The sequence below is a fragment of the Otolemur garnettii genome, unplaced genomic scaffold (assembly GCF_000181295.1).
Source record: "Otolemur garnettii isolate 467f Iridium unplaced genomic scaffold, OtoGar3 scaffold00267, whole genome shotgun sequence".
Taxonomy (NCBI): Eukaryota; Metazoa; Chordata; class Mammalia; order Primates; family Galagidae; genus Otolemur; species Otolemur garnettii.
In genome coordinates, this window is record NW_003852662.1 from 670,405 (window position 1) to 689,533 (window position 19,129).

The 19,129-nt window shown below is 44.5% G+C and overlaps 1 protein-coding gene across 1 annotated transcript in view; it reads right to left on the minus strand.

Moving 5' to 3' along the window:
* Positions 1 to 19,129, minus strand: part of PAK3 (p21 (RAC1) activated kinase 3) — a 294,889-nt gene that overhangs the window by 214,745 nt on the left and 61,015 nt on the right. The window lies entirely within an intron of this gene.

The window sequence follows — 19,129 nt, forward strand, 5'->3', positions numbered from 1 at the left end:
AACTAGCTAGAAGAAGAACATAAAAACAGTTGATAGGAAAGTATTTGTTGAATTGCTCTGTCTTTTTTTTTGTTGTTGTTGTTGTTCAGGAAGCAAGTCTCTGTGAAACAAGGGAGCCAGGGAAGATTTCCTGGAAGTAAGCAGGACTGTAGCTTGTCTTTGAAAGGTGAATATAATTTATACAGGGCATTCGAGGACTGAAGGCCCAGCATGTGTGAAGGGACAGAGTAGACCAAACTGCTGAAGGAAAGGGCTCCTTTGAGGGAGAACTGCAAGTGCAATGAGAAAGGCAGATTAAGGCCAGACTAGTGCATTCTTGAACTCTAAGCCAAGGTGTTTGAATCATATGAGTAGGTCAAAGGCCTTTACGGTGTGTTTCCTGAGACCTAAGAATTCTCCCAGGAACAGAGGGGTGAGAAAGCACAGAGGCTCTGGGTCCTAACTTCTAACTTTAACTATAGCGTGTCTACAGTTCTTTTAAAGCACGTCTACTTTTATCTGCTTTACATTGGGGATCTAACTATGGGACCCTAGTATTTTATTTGAAGAAAGGGTCCCTCTGTTGATTATAAACCCAAGACCAAACAAATGAACAAATGGACTTTGAAAATCACAGCACTAGGGCAGGCGCAATCGCTCACCGCTGTAATCCTAGCACTCTGGGTGGCTGAGGCTGGAGGATCACTTGAGCTTAGGAGTTCAAGAACAGCCTGAGCAGAGTAAGACCCCGTCTCTACTAAAAATAGAAAAAAACTAGCTGGGTGTTGTGGGTGTTTCTTGTAGTCCCAGCTACTCCGGAGGCTGAGACAAGAGTATCACTTGAGGCTTGGTGCCAGCGGCTCAAGCAGTTAAGGCGCCAGCCACATACACCTGAGCTGGTGGGCTCAAATCTAGCCTGGGCCCACCAAAACAACAATGACAGCTGCAACCAAAAAATAGCCAGGTGGTGTGGCGGGTGCCTGTGGTCCCAGCTACTTGGGAGGAGGAGGCAGGAGAATTGCTTGAGCCCAGGAGTTGGAGGGTGCTGTGAGCTGCGATGCCATGACACTCTACCCAGGGTGACAGCTTGAGGCTCTATCTCAAAAAAAAAAAAAAAAAGAAAAGAAAAGAAAGAAAAAGAAAGAATATCACTTGAGCCCAAGAGTTTAAGGTTGCTGTGAGCTATGATGGTGCCACTGCACTCTACCCAAGGCAACAGAGTAAGACTCTGTCTCGAAAAAGAAAGAAAGGAAGAAAGAAAGAAAGAAAGAAAGAAAGAAAGAAAGAAAGAAAGAAAGAAAGAAAGAAGAAAGAGAAAGAAAGAAAGAAGAAAAGAAAAGAAAAGAAAAATGTGGAAACTGTTTAAATGCCCATCAACTCAGGAATGGATTAACAAGCTGTGGAATATGTATACCATGGACTACTACTCAGCCACTAAAAAAGACAGAGACTTTGCATCTTTTGTATTAACCTGGATGGAAGTGGAACACAATATTCTTAGCAAAGCATCACAAGAATGGAGAAACAAGAATCCTATGTACTCAATTCTGATATGAGGACAATTAATGACCTAGCACACGATGAGGGGTGGAGGATGGGGAGAGCCGAGAGAGGGAAGGAGGAAGGAGGTGGGGTGTCATGGGAGGGTGGTTCACCTTTGGGGGGTGGAACACTATTATAAGAGGGTCTTTAACACAAGTAATCAATGTAACCTGGTTCTTTGTACCCTCAATGAATCCCCAACAATAAAAAATAAATAAATAAAAAATAAATTACAGTTCAAGGAAACAAAAAAGAAAAATTCCCTAAGAATGTAGTAGAACCTCTATAGCAGACTACTTCCCTGCATTGATCATCTCCTTGACCATGGCCTTTTTAGGGCCATAGAGAGCATTCTATTGTGCTTCAAGTAATTAAATGTTGAGTGCACTGTACTTCTGACTTCTCAGGGAAAAAAAAAAGCTGGCCTCTATGTGCTATTCTGAAAGAGTAAACAAATTTATGCATTCTTCCTCAACAATAACTTGGGCAACATAAGGTGCTATTTGTTAGAGCTGCTCAGAGACCAGTTATGGGACATTCCTATCAGAAGAAATTCCCTTGGGAGTTCTGAGAGAAAATGGTGAGAAAAAAGCTCAGAGAGGAGACCAGTTCTGTTATGCTTTGTTGTTTGTTTGTTTGTATGTTTCTTTCTTTCTTTCTTTCTTTTTTTTTTTTGAGACAAAGTCTCACTATGTCGACCTGGGTAGAGTGCCATGGCATTACAGCTCACAACCACCCCAAAATCTTGGGCTTAAGGGATTCTCTTGCCTCAACCTGCTAAGTAGCTGGGACTACAGGCACTCACCACAACGCCCGGCTATTTTTTGGTTGTAGTTGTCATTGTTGTTTAGCAGGCCCAGGCTGGGTTCGAACCTGCCAGCTCTGGTGTATGTGGCTGGTGCCCTAGTTGCTGAGCTACAGGTGTTGAGCTGAGGAGACCTGTTCTTGTAAGTCTGTACTATTTGTGCAGAGTGATAACTATGTTAGATTGGGCTTCAATGACTTGAGACTGGGAACTATAGGGCAGCAACCAGATTTAATTTAATGGTCTCTAGATCACCTAGCATATGACTGGTGCTGAATCAATGTTAAATCAGCCATGGAAAAAAGCATGGACCCACATGCCTAGAGTAAACGAGAAATCCAGTTAGGCCACATGAGACTTAAGCGGATGCCTAATGAGAAATGGAATTAGGATCTCATGTTACACCTTCTTCCTCAGGTGGAAACAATGTTGGACAAGGAATCCCAAATTCAAGGTTTAGCTCTGCTGCTAATTATGTATGTGACTTTCGACAAATGTTTACCTCTCCAAGCCTAATTATCTCTGTTGTCAAATGAGAAGAGTGATTCTTGTCATACAAAGATGCTGTAGGGGTGGAAATGGATTGTGAAAGTGCTCTGAAAAAACATAAAGTGCCATGCATGTGACAAAGTGCCTTGATACAGATCTTATTTGCCTGGAAAGTGTTATGTGACCAGAATTTCTATAAATCAAATCACATGTGAACATCGTAACATTGTGATTTACCAATGTGAAAGAATTTTACAGTAAACACCCATGTCCCCACCATGCCCTTGGGTTGCTTAAAGTATTGCACCACTCGGCAATACTTGTACCAAACGAAATTCATTCAGTAAAGCAGATTGATGTTCCTCATTTTCTGTTAACTCACGTTCCCCTTACTATTTCAGTCTTTCTAAGTTGTTTTGTACCGACTTGCAAAAGGAACTTTATCTGAGAGAGAATCGTAACACGTTTGCTGCCAACGAAATATATTTTCTTTCTGTTTTTCATGATTGGGCCTAGGGTGATAAAGGGTAGAATGGCTAGAATAATAATTAGACTGGATTAATGAAGGAAGGCCTCAGGAGAATTTGGTCCAGTTTGATAAATTACAACCTACCTCTTTCTGGGATCCTACCGAAGAGAAATCACATCCTTGGTACTCATTCTTTACAACAGTCCTTTCCTATGGGACTATAGATCAATTATTGGGAAGGCAAATGGAATCCTCTTAACATATCGATAGCAAACTTTTTGATAAGAGGAAGGAATCAGGGCTAGGTGCAGTGGCTCACACCTGTAATCCTAGCACTCTGGGAGGCCCAGGTGGGTGGATTGCTTGAGCTCAGGAGTTTACGACCAGCCTCAGGAAGTGTTATACCCTGTCTGTAGTAAAAAATAATACAAAAACTAGCTGAGCCATTGAGGCAGGTGCCTGTAGTCCCAGTTACTAGGGAGGCTAAGGGAAGAGGATTGCTCAAGCCAAAGATTGTGAGGTTTCTGTGAACTATGATGCCAGGATCTCAACAACAACCAAAAAAAAAAAAAAAAAAAAAAGAAGAAGAAGAAGAAAGAAAGAAAGAAAAGGAGGAAGGAATCAGAATGCCATTTATGAATATCAGCCAAGGAATCTTGTCATAGATAAATTTAAAGCCTTTGAACCAGTAGTCTTTCCCACCAACACTGTTCGATATATTTGGATGAATGAGGATGTTCTCCTTTCTTAGGAGAAGGAATACAAAATGTAACCATCCTAAATGCTCATCAATATGCTGGGTGCAGTGCCTCATACCTGTAATCCTAGCACTCTGGGAGGCCGAGGTGGGTGGATTGCTTGAGCTCAGGAGTTTACGACCAGCCTGAGTAAGTGTGAGACCCCATCTCTTAAAAAAAAAAATAGGCAGGCATTGCAGTGGGCACCTGTAGTCCCAGTTACTTGAGAGGCTGAGGCAAGAGAATCACTGGAGCCCAAGAGTTTGAGTTTGTTGTGAGCTATAACGCCACAGCACTCAACCCAGGGTAACTGAGTGAGACTCTGTCTCAAAAAAAAAAAAAAAAAAAAAAAAAAAGCTCATCAATGGATGCATTGTTAAATAAATTCTGGTATAGTCATACTATGACCGATTATGCAGCCCTTTGAAAAGATGAGCCAGATCTACAACTATGGATGTAGTTGCCAAGTGCAAAGCCAAGCTGCAGAGAAACATATGTATAATAATGCCATTCTAATACAATTAACAAAATCCCCTACAGGTGTGTTACCTGCCCACATATATTTGCATGTGCACAAAGAAGGATATGGGAGGATTCTGACCCAGGCTGTTAATATGACTTACTTTGCAGAGGATGAGGAATTCATTTTATGCATTTCTCTGTGTTAGTTCAGTGATGCCAATGAACATGTGGAACATGTATACTTTGTGAAAACATTTATATATCTATATATCTATATCTATATCTATATATATATATATATGCAGATTTTTGGCCAGGGCTGGGTTTGAACCCACCTCCGGTATATGGGGCCATAGCCCTACTCCTTTGAGCCACAGGCGCTGCCCAAAACATTCAATATTTTTTATCTCACTTATAAGTGGGAGCTAAATAATGGGTATACACAGTCATAAAGTAGTGTAATGGACATTGGAACCAAAGAACAGGAGAGAGGATAAAAAATTACCTTTTGGATACAAATGTACACTCTTCCAGTGATGAATATGCTAAAAGACCTGACTTCAACATAGTAACATCCATATAACAAAAAACACTTGTACTCCCTAAATCTACTGGAATAAAAAGTAACAATTTTTTAAAAGAACTTCACATGGGACTTTCTTTTTTTTTTTTTTTTTTTTTTTGAGACAGAGCCTCAAGCTGTCCCCCTGGGTAGAGTGCTGTGGCATTACAGCTCACAGCAACCTCCAACTCCTGGGCTCAAGCGAGTCTCCTGCCTCCGCCTCCCAAGCAGCTGGGACCACAGGCGCCCGCCACAACGCCCGGCTATTTTTTGTTTGCAGCCGTCATTGTTGTTTGGCGGGTCCGGGCTGGGGATTCGAACCCGCCACCTTAGGTGTACGTGGCTGGCGCCTTAGCCGGTTGAGCTATAGGCGCCGAGCCCACATGGGACTTTCAAGCCTATTCCTCTCCCCTGCTTCTCTGGCCTTTCTGCTCCCCTGTCCACCACGTGTACATTGGGATATTTCTTGCTCAGAGACTCTTGTCTGCTTTGCTGCTAAATCATTTGCATGTCAGGGAGGTGAAGGATGGTGGAACAAGAGGGCCTTTAACTGGGCTTCATTCCCCTGCCTCTTCCCAACATTTCTGGGAAACAGAAATAACCTACAGACCCAGCCCTGTGCATAAAACTCTCCTGTGTGAGTAAGAGGCAGCTATGTTTCAAAAGCATGCCTCTATTTTGAGGATTCAGGAAATTGGCAAGCCCTGTGGCAAAGTAGTCCCAACTGCCCAAATCCCTTGCCCCTTGCTGCTGCCTCCCTCCCCTTTGGCACCCTGCCCACCCCCCAAGGAGAACAAACCCAAATCACAAAAAAAATCCACCATCCTTTGAGTACTTACTAGGAGGCAGGCACTGCGCAAGCCATTTTCAAGTATACTATCTGAAGTTTATCTGCACCCCAACTTCTGTGATAGGTAGGATGTGATTTTTCAAAACTGGAGACATGTTATAAAGCTTTCACTGGATTTACTCAGCTCTCTGATATCCCCAAAGCCAGTGATTTTCCCAGTGCTGTTCCAATGACACTTTAAAGATGCAGATGGACAGTTCAGAGAACGTGGCTAGCACCTAAGTGTTCACACAGCCACAAAGAGGAGAAATGGGAATGGCTTGCTCAGGGTTTGATTTAGCTGGAAAACCTCACAGATTATTACTCATGATGTCAATTCCTGACACTGGCATAACACTTTACATTTTACAAAAACTTTAACTTTCCCTATATACTCTTATCTTTTATACTCATAAATCTAAGGAAGGCAAGGCAGGAAAATTGCTATAGTTATATAGATGGAGAAACAGTTTCACAGGGGTTAGGTGACTTCCCCAAAGTCACAGAAGTACCAAGTTCACGAGCCAGCACTGAAGTCCTATAGTGGATTAAGGAAGCTCCTGTCTCTGCTCGCCAAATATTTGTTTTCCTGTTGTGTTAAGTATCCACGATGGGATTCTGGGGAAACAATATTACTCAGGGCTATAAAACACGGGTCTTGTCACTTGCTCACTATGTGGCCTTGGACAAGTCAGTCATCAACTCCGGGTCTCAGTCTCCTCATGTGTAAAAAGTAGATATTCATAATGCCTACCTCCTGGAGTCACTGTAAAGGTTCTTAGATGAGATAAGTCACGTAATGTATTTAGCACAAAGCTTAGCATGCTGGAAGAATTCAGTACATATAAACTATTCTGCTTCTTTTTTTTAAATTCTTTTTTATTCTGCTTCTTATATTTCAAAATAGTTCAGATGTGGCTCTTGCCCTCAGGTACAAACATAAAGTAGACCTCGGTGAGGCCCTGAAACCTACCAAAGTTATTTCACGATAGATGTTTCCATGCGGGGAGCGAATTTACACATAATGATGAGGAGCTCAAAGATGGAAGACGTGATCACAAAAGGGACTCTTAGAAGCCATAATTGGGAATAATCTACTTCCGGCTGTCTGTTGCTCCTGGGGCCATCAGAAGGCTAAGGACAATGGACAGCTGCCACTGTGCTGTGCCCGCTTTCAGGTGTGCCAAGCCAAGCCCGCTGGGGCGAGAAGTGGATTTGCCAGTCCCAACTTGTTCTCTACCAGTGCCATCTTCTGGGCCTGGTGTTTTTCCAGTGGGTCACACCGTCACTGTCCCTAAACACGTATGTCAGTCAGAGACATTGACCCCGTTGCCCCAAAGAACAGGAAGGTGGAGAGAGAGTGTATGAACAATAGGAAGGAAGGAACAAAGTGAGTTTGCAGAGAGTTATGAAACAGATGTCAGGGACCAATGAACCCTGTCTTCCTCTGCATACAGCCAGCGTCTAGAGGTAATAAATTCAGCAGAACTCAGAGGCTCCACAGCAGTGAGAATGTACTAAATGACACTGAATTGTTTGCTGTAAAATGGTTAATTTTCTGTTATCTGCCTTTTACCTCGATATTGAAAAGAAAATCCAGGGCTCTCAGCAGCATGATCCTGGAGACAATTTTGTGCAGACACTGCCCAAAGTTCAAAGAAACCTTCATGGGCAATAAATGCCCCTTTGTGTCCCTCCTATAACCTGACCTCTGGGTGCTTTCCACTCCTGTGACCCTTTACTGCGTGACCTTTCTCAGATAACTAAAATAATACTCAGCCCGTATTAAGCTCCCACTATGTGCCCAGCTTTAATCCTCAGGGCAACCCCCTTAGGTAGGAATTATCATCACATTCATACTACAGATGAGAGGAGGGAGACTCGGAGAACTTCCAGGAGTTGCTAGAAAGTCACCCAGCAAGTTAAGCGGACACGCTAAAGCTCAGACCTAGGCAGTGAAGCCACTGGTGGCTGTGCCTGCAGCACAGAGCTCGGTGCGTCATGCACCAAACACCTACTCCCTGCCAGGTGCCATGGAGACACCAGAAACAGTTTAAAGGACAGGGCCTCCACCCTCGGGGAAATGACAGTGCAGATTAGAAAGTTCTATTGGAGGAGGCTGCAAAGGATGGTTCTAATCTAAAGGATGCTTGGCTGCTAAGTAAATCTCATAATATCAAGGGCCTTGGAGAACAGCTAACAATAATAATAACCACAACAATTGTGATGATTCACGTTGGCCGAGCACATTTCTGTGTGCCTGCCAAGTATTTAACATGCCTGACCTCGTTTATTCCTTACAGCAATCCTGTGCCTTACATACAAGCACCAGCCTCATTTAAGAGTAACGGAAGTGAGGGGCGGCACCTGCGGCTCAAAGGAGTGGGGCGCTGGCCCCATGTGCCAGAGGTGATAGGTTCAAACCCAGCCCGGCCAAAAAAAAAAAAAAAAGTAACGGAAGTGAGGCTCAGAGAGGTAAACCAAAGTAACTCATCCAAGGTTGCACAGCTACCAAGCAGGGTTGGACTGGTTTGAATTACTCACTGTCTATATGCAGAAGAAACAAAATAAATTAAACACCTATGCAATGCATGACTAGCTCCATTTATTGAGTACCTGCTGTGTGCTCTCTCTCCTATAATACTCACAACCCTATGAATTTAGCACTGTTATTGACCTCAATGTATAGATGAGGAGTCTAAAGCTCAGAGATGTTAAGTCACTTGTCCAAGTTCACACAGCTATTAAGTGGTAAAGCTAGGATACACAGTTAGGGCTAACCAATTCCAGGGCTTTTCTCATTTGTCTTCTATAGCCTTTCTCCAGGGTTACATGCTCAGTAAAGCCCAGTTGCTTTCTTCTCTGTGTCCACATTAGTTGGCCTCCACTTGGATGTAAACACGGGAAAATTCTGATGGGAGGCCAGGTGCAGTGGCTCATGCCTGTAATCCTAGCACTCTAGGAGGCCAAGGTGTGTGGTTTGCTTGAGCTCAGGGGTTACAGACCAGCCTGAGCAAGACTGAGACCCCCATCTCTACTAAAAATAGAAAAACTAAGGCAAGAGGATCGCTTGAGCCCAAGAATTTGAGGTTGCTTTGAGCTATGACGCCCTGGCACTGTACCCAGGGCAACAGCTTGAGACTCTGTCTCAAGAAAAAAAAAAATTCTGATGGAGACAGGGCCCACCAGGGAGGGGACGTTTGAGCTCCACTTACGGGAATGCAACAAACTTGAACCATGCCATAGACAGCACAGAAATGGGAATCTTCCTTGGAATTCTGTTTCTAATAAATGAGCCCCCGCCTAGAAGAGGCAGCCAGGCCTAGGCAGCCTACATCCTGACACCTCGTTAGAATGATGTTAATCTCTGTAAGAGCCTCAGCTGGCTTCCAACTGCCACCTACTGGGAGGGGCTGAACTTTTCCTGTGACCTGTGTTATGGGCCTGCTTATGAAGAGACCAGTCCATCCCCACTTCCATTTGCTGCAGGCCTTTGTTTGTGCGTATTCTGTTGGGTGTTCTGTTCTATTCTGGAGATCAGTGTGACTCCCATCGGGCCAGATTATGTGGCTTGCAGGGAGTTGTCACAGTCAAGGGGTCAAGATTATGGGCTGCACTCTATGGAACTCCGCATGCCCACTCTACTTCATTTACAGTTTCCTCTTACAATGCTGCGCTTCCAGTCAGCAGTTCCAAAACACTTGTTGACTGACAGATTTATGGCGGGGTAATTCAGAGTAAAAGCTTTGCTGCTCCAAGGGTGGTCCATGGAGCATTAGCATCGCCCGGGAGCCTATTAGAAATAAAGGAGCTCAGGCTTCACTACAGACTTTATTAGTCAGAAACTGAGTTCTGACCAGATCTCCAGGAGATGTGTGCAATCATTAAAGTGGAATAAGCTCTCTGGTGTAGGAAAGTTGTCTCAGGAAGGCTTTCACTCTCACCTGTCGATAGCAGTCTTTATTTCCTTTCCCCAGTGGGTCCCGAATAATCTGGTTGCATTTTATTTCATTGGGGGAGCTGGGTTCTTTTAAATTTTTTTTTATTTGGAAATAAGTTTATATTAACAGAAGAATTCTAAGAATAGTACAAAGAACTGTATATCCCTTACCCAGATTCACCAAATGTAAGCATTTTCTCACATTTGCTTTACTGCTCCCTTTCTACCTTTCTATGTGGGGTTTTCCTCCCTAATCCACTTGAGTTTATTGCAGACATCATGCCCTTCACCCCTAAATACTTTAGCATGTCTTCCCTAAGAAGGAGGACATCCTCTTACATTATCACAATGCAGTGATCAAGTTCAGAAATTTTAACCTTGAAACAATAATATTACCTAATATATGGTCCATATTCAAGTGTGGGCAATCATTTCAACAATGTCCTTTAGGGGAATTTTGTTTTCCAGCTACAGAGCTTTTAAAAAGTACCAATTGTATGGCCCTAACTCCAAACAATTAAGATAGAATTGCCCAGCAGGGTGGCTCACACCTGTAATTCTAGCACTCTGGGAAGCCGAGGTAGGTGGATGCCTGAGCTCACGAGTTCCAGAGGGAGAGCTCATCTCTAAAATAATAGCCAGGCATTGTGGCGGGCACCTATAGTCCCAGCTACTTGAGAGGCTGAGGCAAGAGAATCGCTTGAGCCCAAGAGTTCGAGGTTGCTATGAGCTGTGACTCCACGGCACTCTGCCGAGGGTGACAAAGTGAGACTCAGTCTAAAAAAGAAAGAAAGAGAGAGAAAGAAAAAAGAAAAAAAAAAAGATAGAATCTCAGAGGGGACTGCACATGTACCTGTATATTTTTTAGGTTAGGAGCTCTCCAGGAGCTCCTAATGTGTAGCCAGGGCTGAGGACGACTGTACTATACTTTGTTCCTGTGAACTCTATCATAGGGGTGGCAACTCTTGTCAGCAGGGCAAGCCCCGCGGATCATTTGTCTGGACCCTGTGTCTGCTTCAGTCTGAGTCTTGACATCATTAACTGCCTATGTGGTTCCCTGGGCCTTTCCGCACTGCATTCTGATGCCATCTCTCTAATGAAAACAAAACATTCATTTTCCATCCTGCTATTTCTCCTGCCCCTGCTCAGCACAGTCCTTCTTTATAAAAAAACAAAGCCTTGAAAATGGTATATATGCTCTGGGCTGTGCTCTCCACAGAGCTAAGCCTAACAAGTTGGCAGCAGCAGCTGGAATTGCAGAAGAGCAAGGGCAGGTGGAGGGACAAGAACGCAAGGGCTACAGCAAATCCATTCAGGTGAGGGCCAAACTTCTCTCCGGGCTTGCGACGAAGTTTCTTTAGGGGTGGACAATCGCTTTCTTATAATTAGACTGTTGTGAAATTATCTTGGCTTGGAAAGCAAGCTGCTGAGGCGGCAAGCGGGGGCTGTCCTGGACAAGAAGGTAACGTGCAGATGGGTAATGATGGAAACACCAGCCGGCTAATCCCATGAGCCAGCAGGCTTTTGCATTTCCTGAAAGAATTTGGGTCAATCTAACCGGTCAGTCTTACCGGCTTCAATGTATCTGTTCTGTTTCCGTCTGTTAGCAGATGAAGGGAAAGCCCGGCAGGTCTGACCCGGAGCTGACAAAGAATTCATCATATTCACTCAGATGGCTGCAGCACTGTTTCCCAAGCATTGGAACGGCATGGCCGCCGCCACCCTCTGCACCCCTCCCACCCAGACGTCTGTGTCACTACAGCCAAAGAAAGTCACTTTTCTTTGAAAAGGGTCTATTACAGGGGGTGGAATATGGGTGCGTAAGTGTTTGAAAATATCTTCCAGAGGAAAGGTGAAAGCAGAAACGGGACCGTCTGGCTTCAAAATTGTTTGGTAAATACCTAAGTAGTCGACTTGCTTTTAGGATATATTGATATTCTTGAATATTTGAGAGAACTAGCCCACTCAGATGGATTGCTTTAACAGATGCGTTTTTGCAGTTAGTCAATGACAAAATATTTGTGAGTGGTTACGATCTTTCCTCTTCACAGAAACTCAATTATGTGCCAAATGAGATCATTCTCTCTGACCCAGGACTCGAGAACACTTTGAATTGTGTTCATCCTGATTAGGAACTAAAGAATACTCTAGTTATCTCCAAAGTCCACATGGAGGGCACTTGTATTCTTAGACAACCATTAGAAAAATCCTTTAATTAGGACCCACTGTGCACTGCTGTTGCCATCTCTAATCAACTCTTTCTTTGGAGGACTCCTTGTCTTATTACAGATTTTGTTCTCTGCCAGTAAGACAGAATGTGCTTAAATTGATCAAGTATGTGTGAATTGCACATATCCCAAATTTTCTTTCAAAAAGGCCAGTCAGGAAATGTTTTCATGGAATATATTTCACATTGCTTCATTCAAGCTAACAAAGAATTGTCTTTCACATGAGACCTATAAAAATTTAGCCAATATTTTCTCCACTGATTTTTATTTTCTAGTTATTTGGTAGACATGGATACACACATTTCAGGCTCTGTGAACCTGAAGTCAGGTTTATATGTAAGAGGAGTGGAGTCTAGACATACATTTACTTAAATTTCCCTCTTCTGAACCTGATATGTGTCTTTATCCTTTGAGTTCTCTTGCCATGGCCATAGTTCAGATCCAGTGGTTTCTTAACTCTCTCTCTCCAACACTCCGCTCTTGTCTTCTCCATATGCAAATCCTCTGCTTTCAGAATAAAAGCTTCACATCCTTAGTTTTGCATTCAAAAACCTCTCTGCAGACTAGTACTAAAGATTCCGGCCTGTGGCTCAAGGAGTAGAGTGCCAGCCCCATACCCTGGGGGTGGCAGGTTCAAGTCCGGCCCCCGCCAAAAATAAAAAAAATAATAATAAAGATTCTCTCCACTACTGCTAGTAATATTGCTGGTGCTCTAGGAGTATCACTTGCGCTCAGGAGTTCGAGATCAGCCTGAGCAAGAGCGAGACTCTGTCTCTAAAAGTAGCCGGCATTGTGGGGGGTACCTAAAGTCCCAGCTCTTTGGGAGGCTGAGGGAAGAGGATCACTTGAGCCCAAGAGTTTGAAGTTGCTGTGAGTGGTGGCACCATGGCACTCTACTGAGGGTGACATAGTGAGACTCTGTCTCAAAAAAAAAAAAATTATCTCCTTTGCTGTTGATATATGTAGGAAAGTTGACAAAAATATTCTGGAGCACGTGCTATGTGCCAGACATTATGTTAGCTACTTCATGTCATTATCACATATACTCTTTTTTCTGAACTCTATAAAGTGTATTACTCTCATCTTTCAGGTAAGAAAACAGAAGCTGGCTCGGCGCCTGTGGCTCAAGCAGCTAAGGCGCCAACCACATACACCTAAGGTGGCGGGTTCGAATCCCTAGCCCTGGCCCGTCAAATAACAATGATGGCTGCAACCAAAAAAAGAAAACAGAGGCTAAGAGATGTTAAATACGTTGCCCAAAGTCAGGCAGCTGGTTAGTTGTGGAGTCAGCAATAGAAGCTAAGCAGTCTCTCTGCAGAGCCTGTACTCCTAACCTAGCCTGCCTAACAGTTGTAAGCATTTTGGTGCTTCTGTCTTTTTGTTCATGATATCTTCTTTGGAAACAACCGTCCTTCCTTCTCCACCATCTCTGCTTGCTGAAATCTTGGCCAGCTCAAATGACACCTCCTCCCTGATGTCTGCCCTGATAGCCCACAGCTAAAAATTCATTCCTCCTGGCTTCGTGTTCTTATGGCATTGGCTCTAATGCTTATACCAGTAATTGTACTTGTAGCTGTAATTGCAGTAATTGATTGTAGTTGCTAATAAGTTGCTTCCTCCTCCCCAGCTCCACCCTGTCCTACAGGAAACAGAGCTCACTCTAACTGTAACTCTGGGATGTTAAAGCTGAGAAAAGGCCAGGGAGGTAGGAGAGATGGACAATGGGGTAGGTCATCGCTAAGCTCCCTCCTAACTCGGAGGTTCTGTGATCCTGGGTAGCATTTTCCCCAAGGGCAGGGACTGCACCCTCCATAGCACCAAGCAGAGTAGCTGACATGTCTCTATGGAACTGCTGAGCTGGCATAACTACATTAGCTCGGGTGCAGGTGCAGATCAACAAGAACTGCCTCCACCCTCCCTCCCAGTCTCTATATCTATCTGTCACTGTCATGCGTGTTTGAAGGTGACACTGCTCTGCAGGTGTGCCTCTAGGGCTGCAGTAATTTCCACATTTCTTCCCTGTGAAGACGATCCTTTTTTGTGCTGTGCGAGCTGATGATCCGCATGCATATTGATGTCTGCGGCGCTCTGCTTGTCAGTGCAGACCAGTGGTTTTCAAACTTGAATGTGCATCAGAATCACCCAGAGGGCTTGTCAACAGCATGCGTTGCTGGGCTGCAGCTCCATTAGGTCCAAGGAAAGACCTGCGAATTGTATTTCTTTTTTTTTTTTTCTTTTTTTTTTGCAGTTTTTGGCCAGCGCCAGATTTGAACCTGCCACGTCCAGTATATGCGGCTGGTGCCCTTTGAGCCATGGGTGCCGCCCCTAGTTGGTATTTCTAACAGGTTCTCAGGTCATGTTGATGAGGCAAGTCCCTGGGCCACACCAAGAATCACTACTCCAAACAATGTGTTCACTCACAAGGAAATGCCTTCTCTCTGATGGCTGTCCACTGGACCTGGGGGACTAGGTGGGGTGAGGCAGGAGGACGAACACTGAACTAGGAGCTGGAAGACCAGGGTTCTACTGTGGCTGCCAGTTGTAGTGAGTGGTGTGACCTTGGGCAAGTCTCAGCACTGTTCTAGGTCTCTAGTTTCCTCCCAGGCACAAGGACAAGGTGAAGTTGGTGACCACCACTCTGTCTGGGTTTTTCAAGAATTCACAGTTGGAGGCCAGGCATGGTGGCTCACGCCTGTAATTCTAGCACTCTGGGAGGCTGAGGCGGGTGGATTGCCTGAGCTCAGGAGTTCAAGACCAGCCTGAGCCAGAGAGAGACCCCATCTTTAAACAATAGCTGGGCTTTGTGGTGGGTGCCTATAGTCCCAGCTACTAGGGAGGCTGAGGCAAGTGAATCGTTTCAGCCCAGGAGTTTGAGGTTGCTGTGTTCTGTGATGCCAAGGCACTGTACCCAAGGCAACAAAGTGAAAATCTGTCTCAAAAAAAAAAAAAAAAAAGAATTCACAGTTGGTTGGGCGGCACCTGTGGCTCGAGGAGCAGGGCGCCGGCCCCATATCCTGGAGTCCTGGAGGTGGTGGGTTCAAACCCAGCCCTGCAACAACAACAACAAAAAAGAATTCACAGTTGGTCTGTTGCTCTTCTCTCTATCCCAGTCTTTCAAGCTGGGATGCCAGGTAGCCCCTCAGCACTTTCTCAAACACCTGAGTGCCCACTCCCCTCCACCATCGCTCCAAGCTGCAGCTGCCCCACTTAACTGGGGGTCTCTCTGTACGGCCATCCTTGTGTGTGGAGCCCACAGAGCAAAGCTGGTGCCTTTCCTTTTGTCAGTCCAAATCTGCCTTTTCAGGGTGGTGTTCTGCAGGTCCTAAGGCCCGTTAGTGCTGAGGTAAAGACACAGAATCCTGGCTCGGTGCCTGTGGCTCAACTGGCTAAGGCGCCAGCCACATACACCTAAGGTGGCGGGTTCGAATCCAGCCCGGACCTGCCAAACAACAATGACGGCTGCAACCAAAAAATAGCCGGGCATTGTGGTGGGCGCCTGTGGTCCCAGCTACTTGGGAGGCTGAGTCAGGAGACTTGCTTGAGCCCAGGAGTTGGAGGTTGCTGTGAGCTGTGAAGCCATGGCACTCTACCCAGGGGGATAGCTTGAGGCTCTGTCTCAAAAAAAAAAAAAAAAAAAAACACAAAATCCTATAGCCAATCTCCTGCATGCAATCTTGGTTCTAACCACAGACTGTGTAACCTTGGGTGAGTTGATGAAAATCTCCGAGCCTCACTTGCCCAAACTTTAAAGCAGTACGATAAGTAACAATACGTACTTCACTGGGGTTGTTGTGAGAACTACATGAGAAAATGTATGCAAGGCATTTACCATCATATCTGGCACGTAGTAAGTGCTCAACCATGGTAGCTGTTGTTTCTAAAATGAGGGCAATGGCTTCTCCCATAACACGAAACGAGGAAGAAATCAGAAAACACTGTGGCTGTAGGTCTCCGACTTTCTTTATATCTCCTCAATGTATATATTACAATAGCAACAATAGTAAGACCTTACACACAAGCAATATTTTACACTTTGCAGAATATTATCCACTAAATCCTCTCATCCAGTCTTGTGTGCATTGGTCAACATCATCCAAAAATACCATTGCTGTCTACAAGCTCCCCAGGCAGTAGGCTGGCTCTCCCCCATGTGGACTTCTGCAGCCGAACAGTTGGTAGAAGAGAAAGCATCCTTGGCCCAGGCTGCCAGCTGAGGAGCCTCCAGGAAACCCCACTGGTACCCAGCCTGTCTTTTGCAGGTGTACATCCAGCCAGGAGGCTGTTTCCCACGCAGCATCACTGCCTGTATACTATTTAGTGCACGCATGCCCAGGCCCCAAACATCCAAATGATGCTAATTGGATACCTCAAAGATATTTCATCATAAACATAAGCCGAACTAGAAAGACGCTGTGGAGTTTTCATCAAGTCCACTCATTAGTCAAAAAAAAAAAAAAATAAGCTCACCTCTTTTTGCTACCAATTACAATTCTCACGATTTTACACATTGTAAAATCAGGAAGATGTCACAGGCTGTGGCCACACTCAGCATTAATTATAGTTCCATGCTCCTAGGGGAATAAAGCCTAAAGAGACTCAGAGACTTGTCATGGTGGTTGATATGGATCTATTTAACTCCACAGAAATTGGACAGGGATTCTAGACTTCAGCAATTTCACGTCCCTGCTCTCTCCTTCCCTTCATGTTTTTGTCATGTGGGACTCTGCTGGAAATACAGGACATCAGCAGGCCTTCTACTCGGTGTCCTTTATTTGACTTCCCTGATCTTACCCCTGTGGCCAATTTCTTTGAGTTACCTTCAAGGCCACAGGATGAGGCAACGTGATTTTGCTCCTTCTGCTCTAAACACACTGTGTTTCACATTATGCCATCAATCGGGCAGGCACGCCGCACCCTTGGGACCTTTGCATTGCCCTTGGACTGGTTCCCCCTCTCCTAAGTCTTTGTTCAAATTCCATCTTCTGAGTGAGGACTTCCACGACCACCTTATTTTAAATTTCCCCTATGTTCCTCCCAACCACCCTTTCCCACTTTATTTTTCTTCTTGGTATTTACCCATTGACTGACTGCTAATATGCTATATAATTCCCAGATTTATTTGTTATTCTCATTCATTCTCTCTCTTTCTCTCTTGCTCTTGCTCTCCCCCAGCAGATAAGCCTCAGAAGGGCAGGGATAGTTTAAATTTTTTTCTGATAAACTGTCAGGGCCTGGGACTGGCCAGGTCTTGGGCCCGGCTTAGGTAGGTTCTGGACGCAGAACTGCTAAGTTACCTTGCTCAGGTAGTTTCTCTTAGGTGCCTGAGGGCTATCTACTTTAGCTGGAGAGAGAGAGAGAGTGTGTGTCTTAGAGAGAGTAAAGCAGTCTTCTTAGAATAGATAGATCTTAGTCTTTAGCAGAGCTTGGTAATCTTCAGCAGAGAGACGCCGTGCTGGCATTCTGCAGGCAGGAGAGGAGACAGAGAGTAAGTGGGTCTGTGATAGAATGCACATGCTCCCTCCAGCCTACTAGAAGGCTGACCTCCTGCCTCTCAACACCACAGGTGTAGAGACTGCCAATTCACCAATGCTCTCATCTCATGAGCTCTCGTGCTTGTTAGGAGAGCTAAATCACCCTCCATGCTCTTTTCACCAAGGTGTTCCATTATTGAGCTATACTGGTATTCCTTATAACTCTCTCCTCCTAGCCATAGGTTATATGGGCTACTACAATGAACTAGTTTTAAACTCTATAGATGGGGTGGTGCCTGTAGGAGTAGGGCGCTGGCCCCATATGTGGGAGGTGGTGGGTTCAAACCCAGCCCGGGCCAAAAACTGTAACCTCTATAGGAAAATTGTAATCATAGCACAGACTTATAGACCTTCACCCAGTTTCCCATATTGTTAATATCTTACACGATAATAGTAAGATTACTGAACCCAGGAACTTCACCTTGATGAAATACTAGTACTGAATCTATAGACCCTATTCTCATTTTCCCAGTTTCACGAATGTCCTTTTCCTGCTCAAGAATCCAATCCAGGATCTCATGTTATATCTTTGGTTGCCGTGTCTCTTTAGCCTTCTCTCGCCTGCAATATCTCCTTAATCTTTGTTTTTCACGACCTTGACAATTCGACAAGTTCAGACCACTTATTTTATAGAATTTCCCTCAGTCAGAGTTTGCCAGCTATTTTCTCCTGGTTAGATTTAGGATATGCATTTTGGGCAAGAATGTTGCAGAGGGCAAGGGTTTTTTTTTTTTTTTTTTTTGATAGTTTTGGTCACTGCTATATCCCCAGGTAACTAGAACAAGACCTGACACACGGTATGTGCTCAATAGTTGTACAGACACATAGGGACCAAACCACCAGGTACCCACGCTCCTTTCTGGAACTGGAAAGATTATGTTCTATGAGACCTTGTGTGTTTTGGGCAACTCTTGGTTTTGAAGAAGGGGAAGATAAGATGATAGGGGTATGGCAGGAATTCCTTGCCAGAAAGCATGCCAGTAACAGGCCAAGGAACTCAAATAGTATGTGTTCCAGTGAGGGGGGAAATGTTTATTACCTTTAGAAAGTGCAACAGGGAGATTGTTTTTAAAAAAAATAATATCAACAAATTGTCTTGATTCCCCACTTTTTTTTTTTTTTTTTTTGCTTACCTATCTTCTTGTAAATAGGCAGCTCCTTCAGTATGCATGAATTAATAATATTCAGCACTGGTTTAAATTCCCATTTTTTTTTTTTTTTTTTTTGCTTACCTATCTTCTTGTAAATAGGCAGCTCCTTCAGTATGCATGAATTAATAATATTCAGCACTGGTTTAAAAAGTGGTTTTTTTTTTTTTTTTTAAGACAGAGCCTCAAGCTGTTGCCCTAGGTAGAGTGCCATGGCATCACAGCAACCTCCAATTCCTGAGCTGAAATGGTCCTCTTGGCTCAGTCTCCTGAATGGCTGCGACTACAGGTGCCTGCCACAACACCCAGCTATTTTTTTTTTTTTGAGACAGAGCCTCAAGCCATCCCCCTGGGTAGAGTGCCGTGGCATTACAGCTCACAGCAACCTCCAACTCCTGGGCTCAAGCG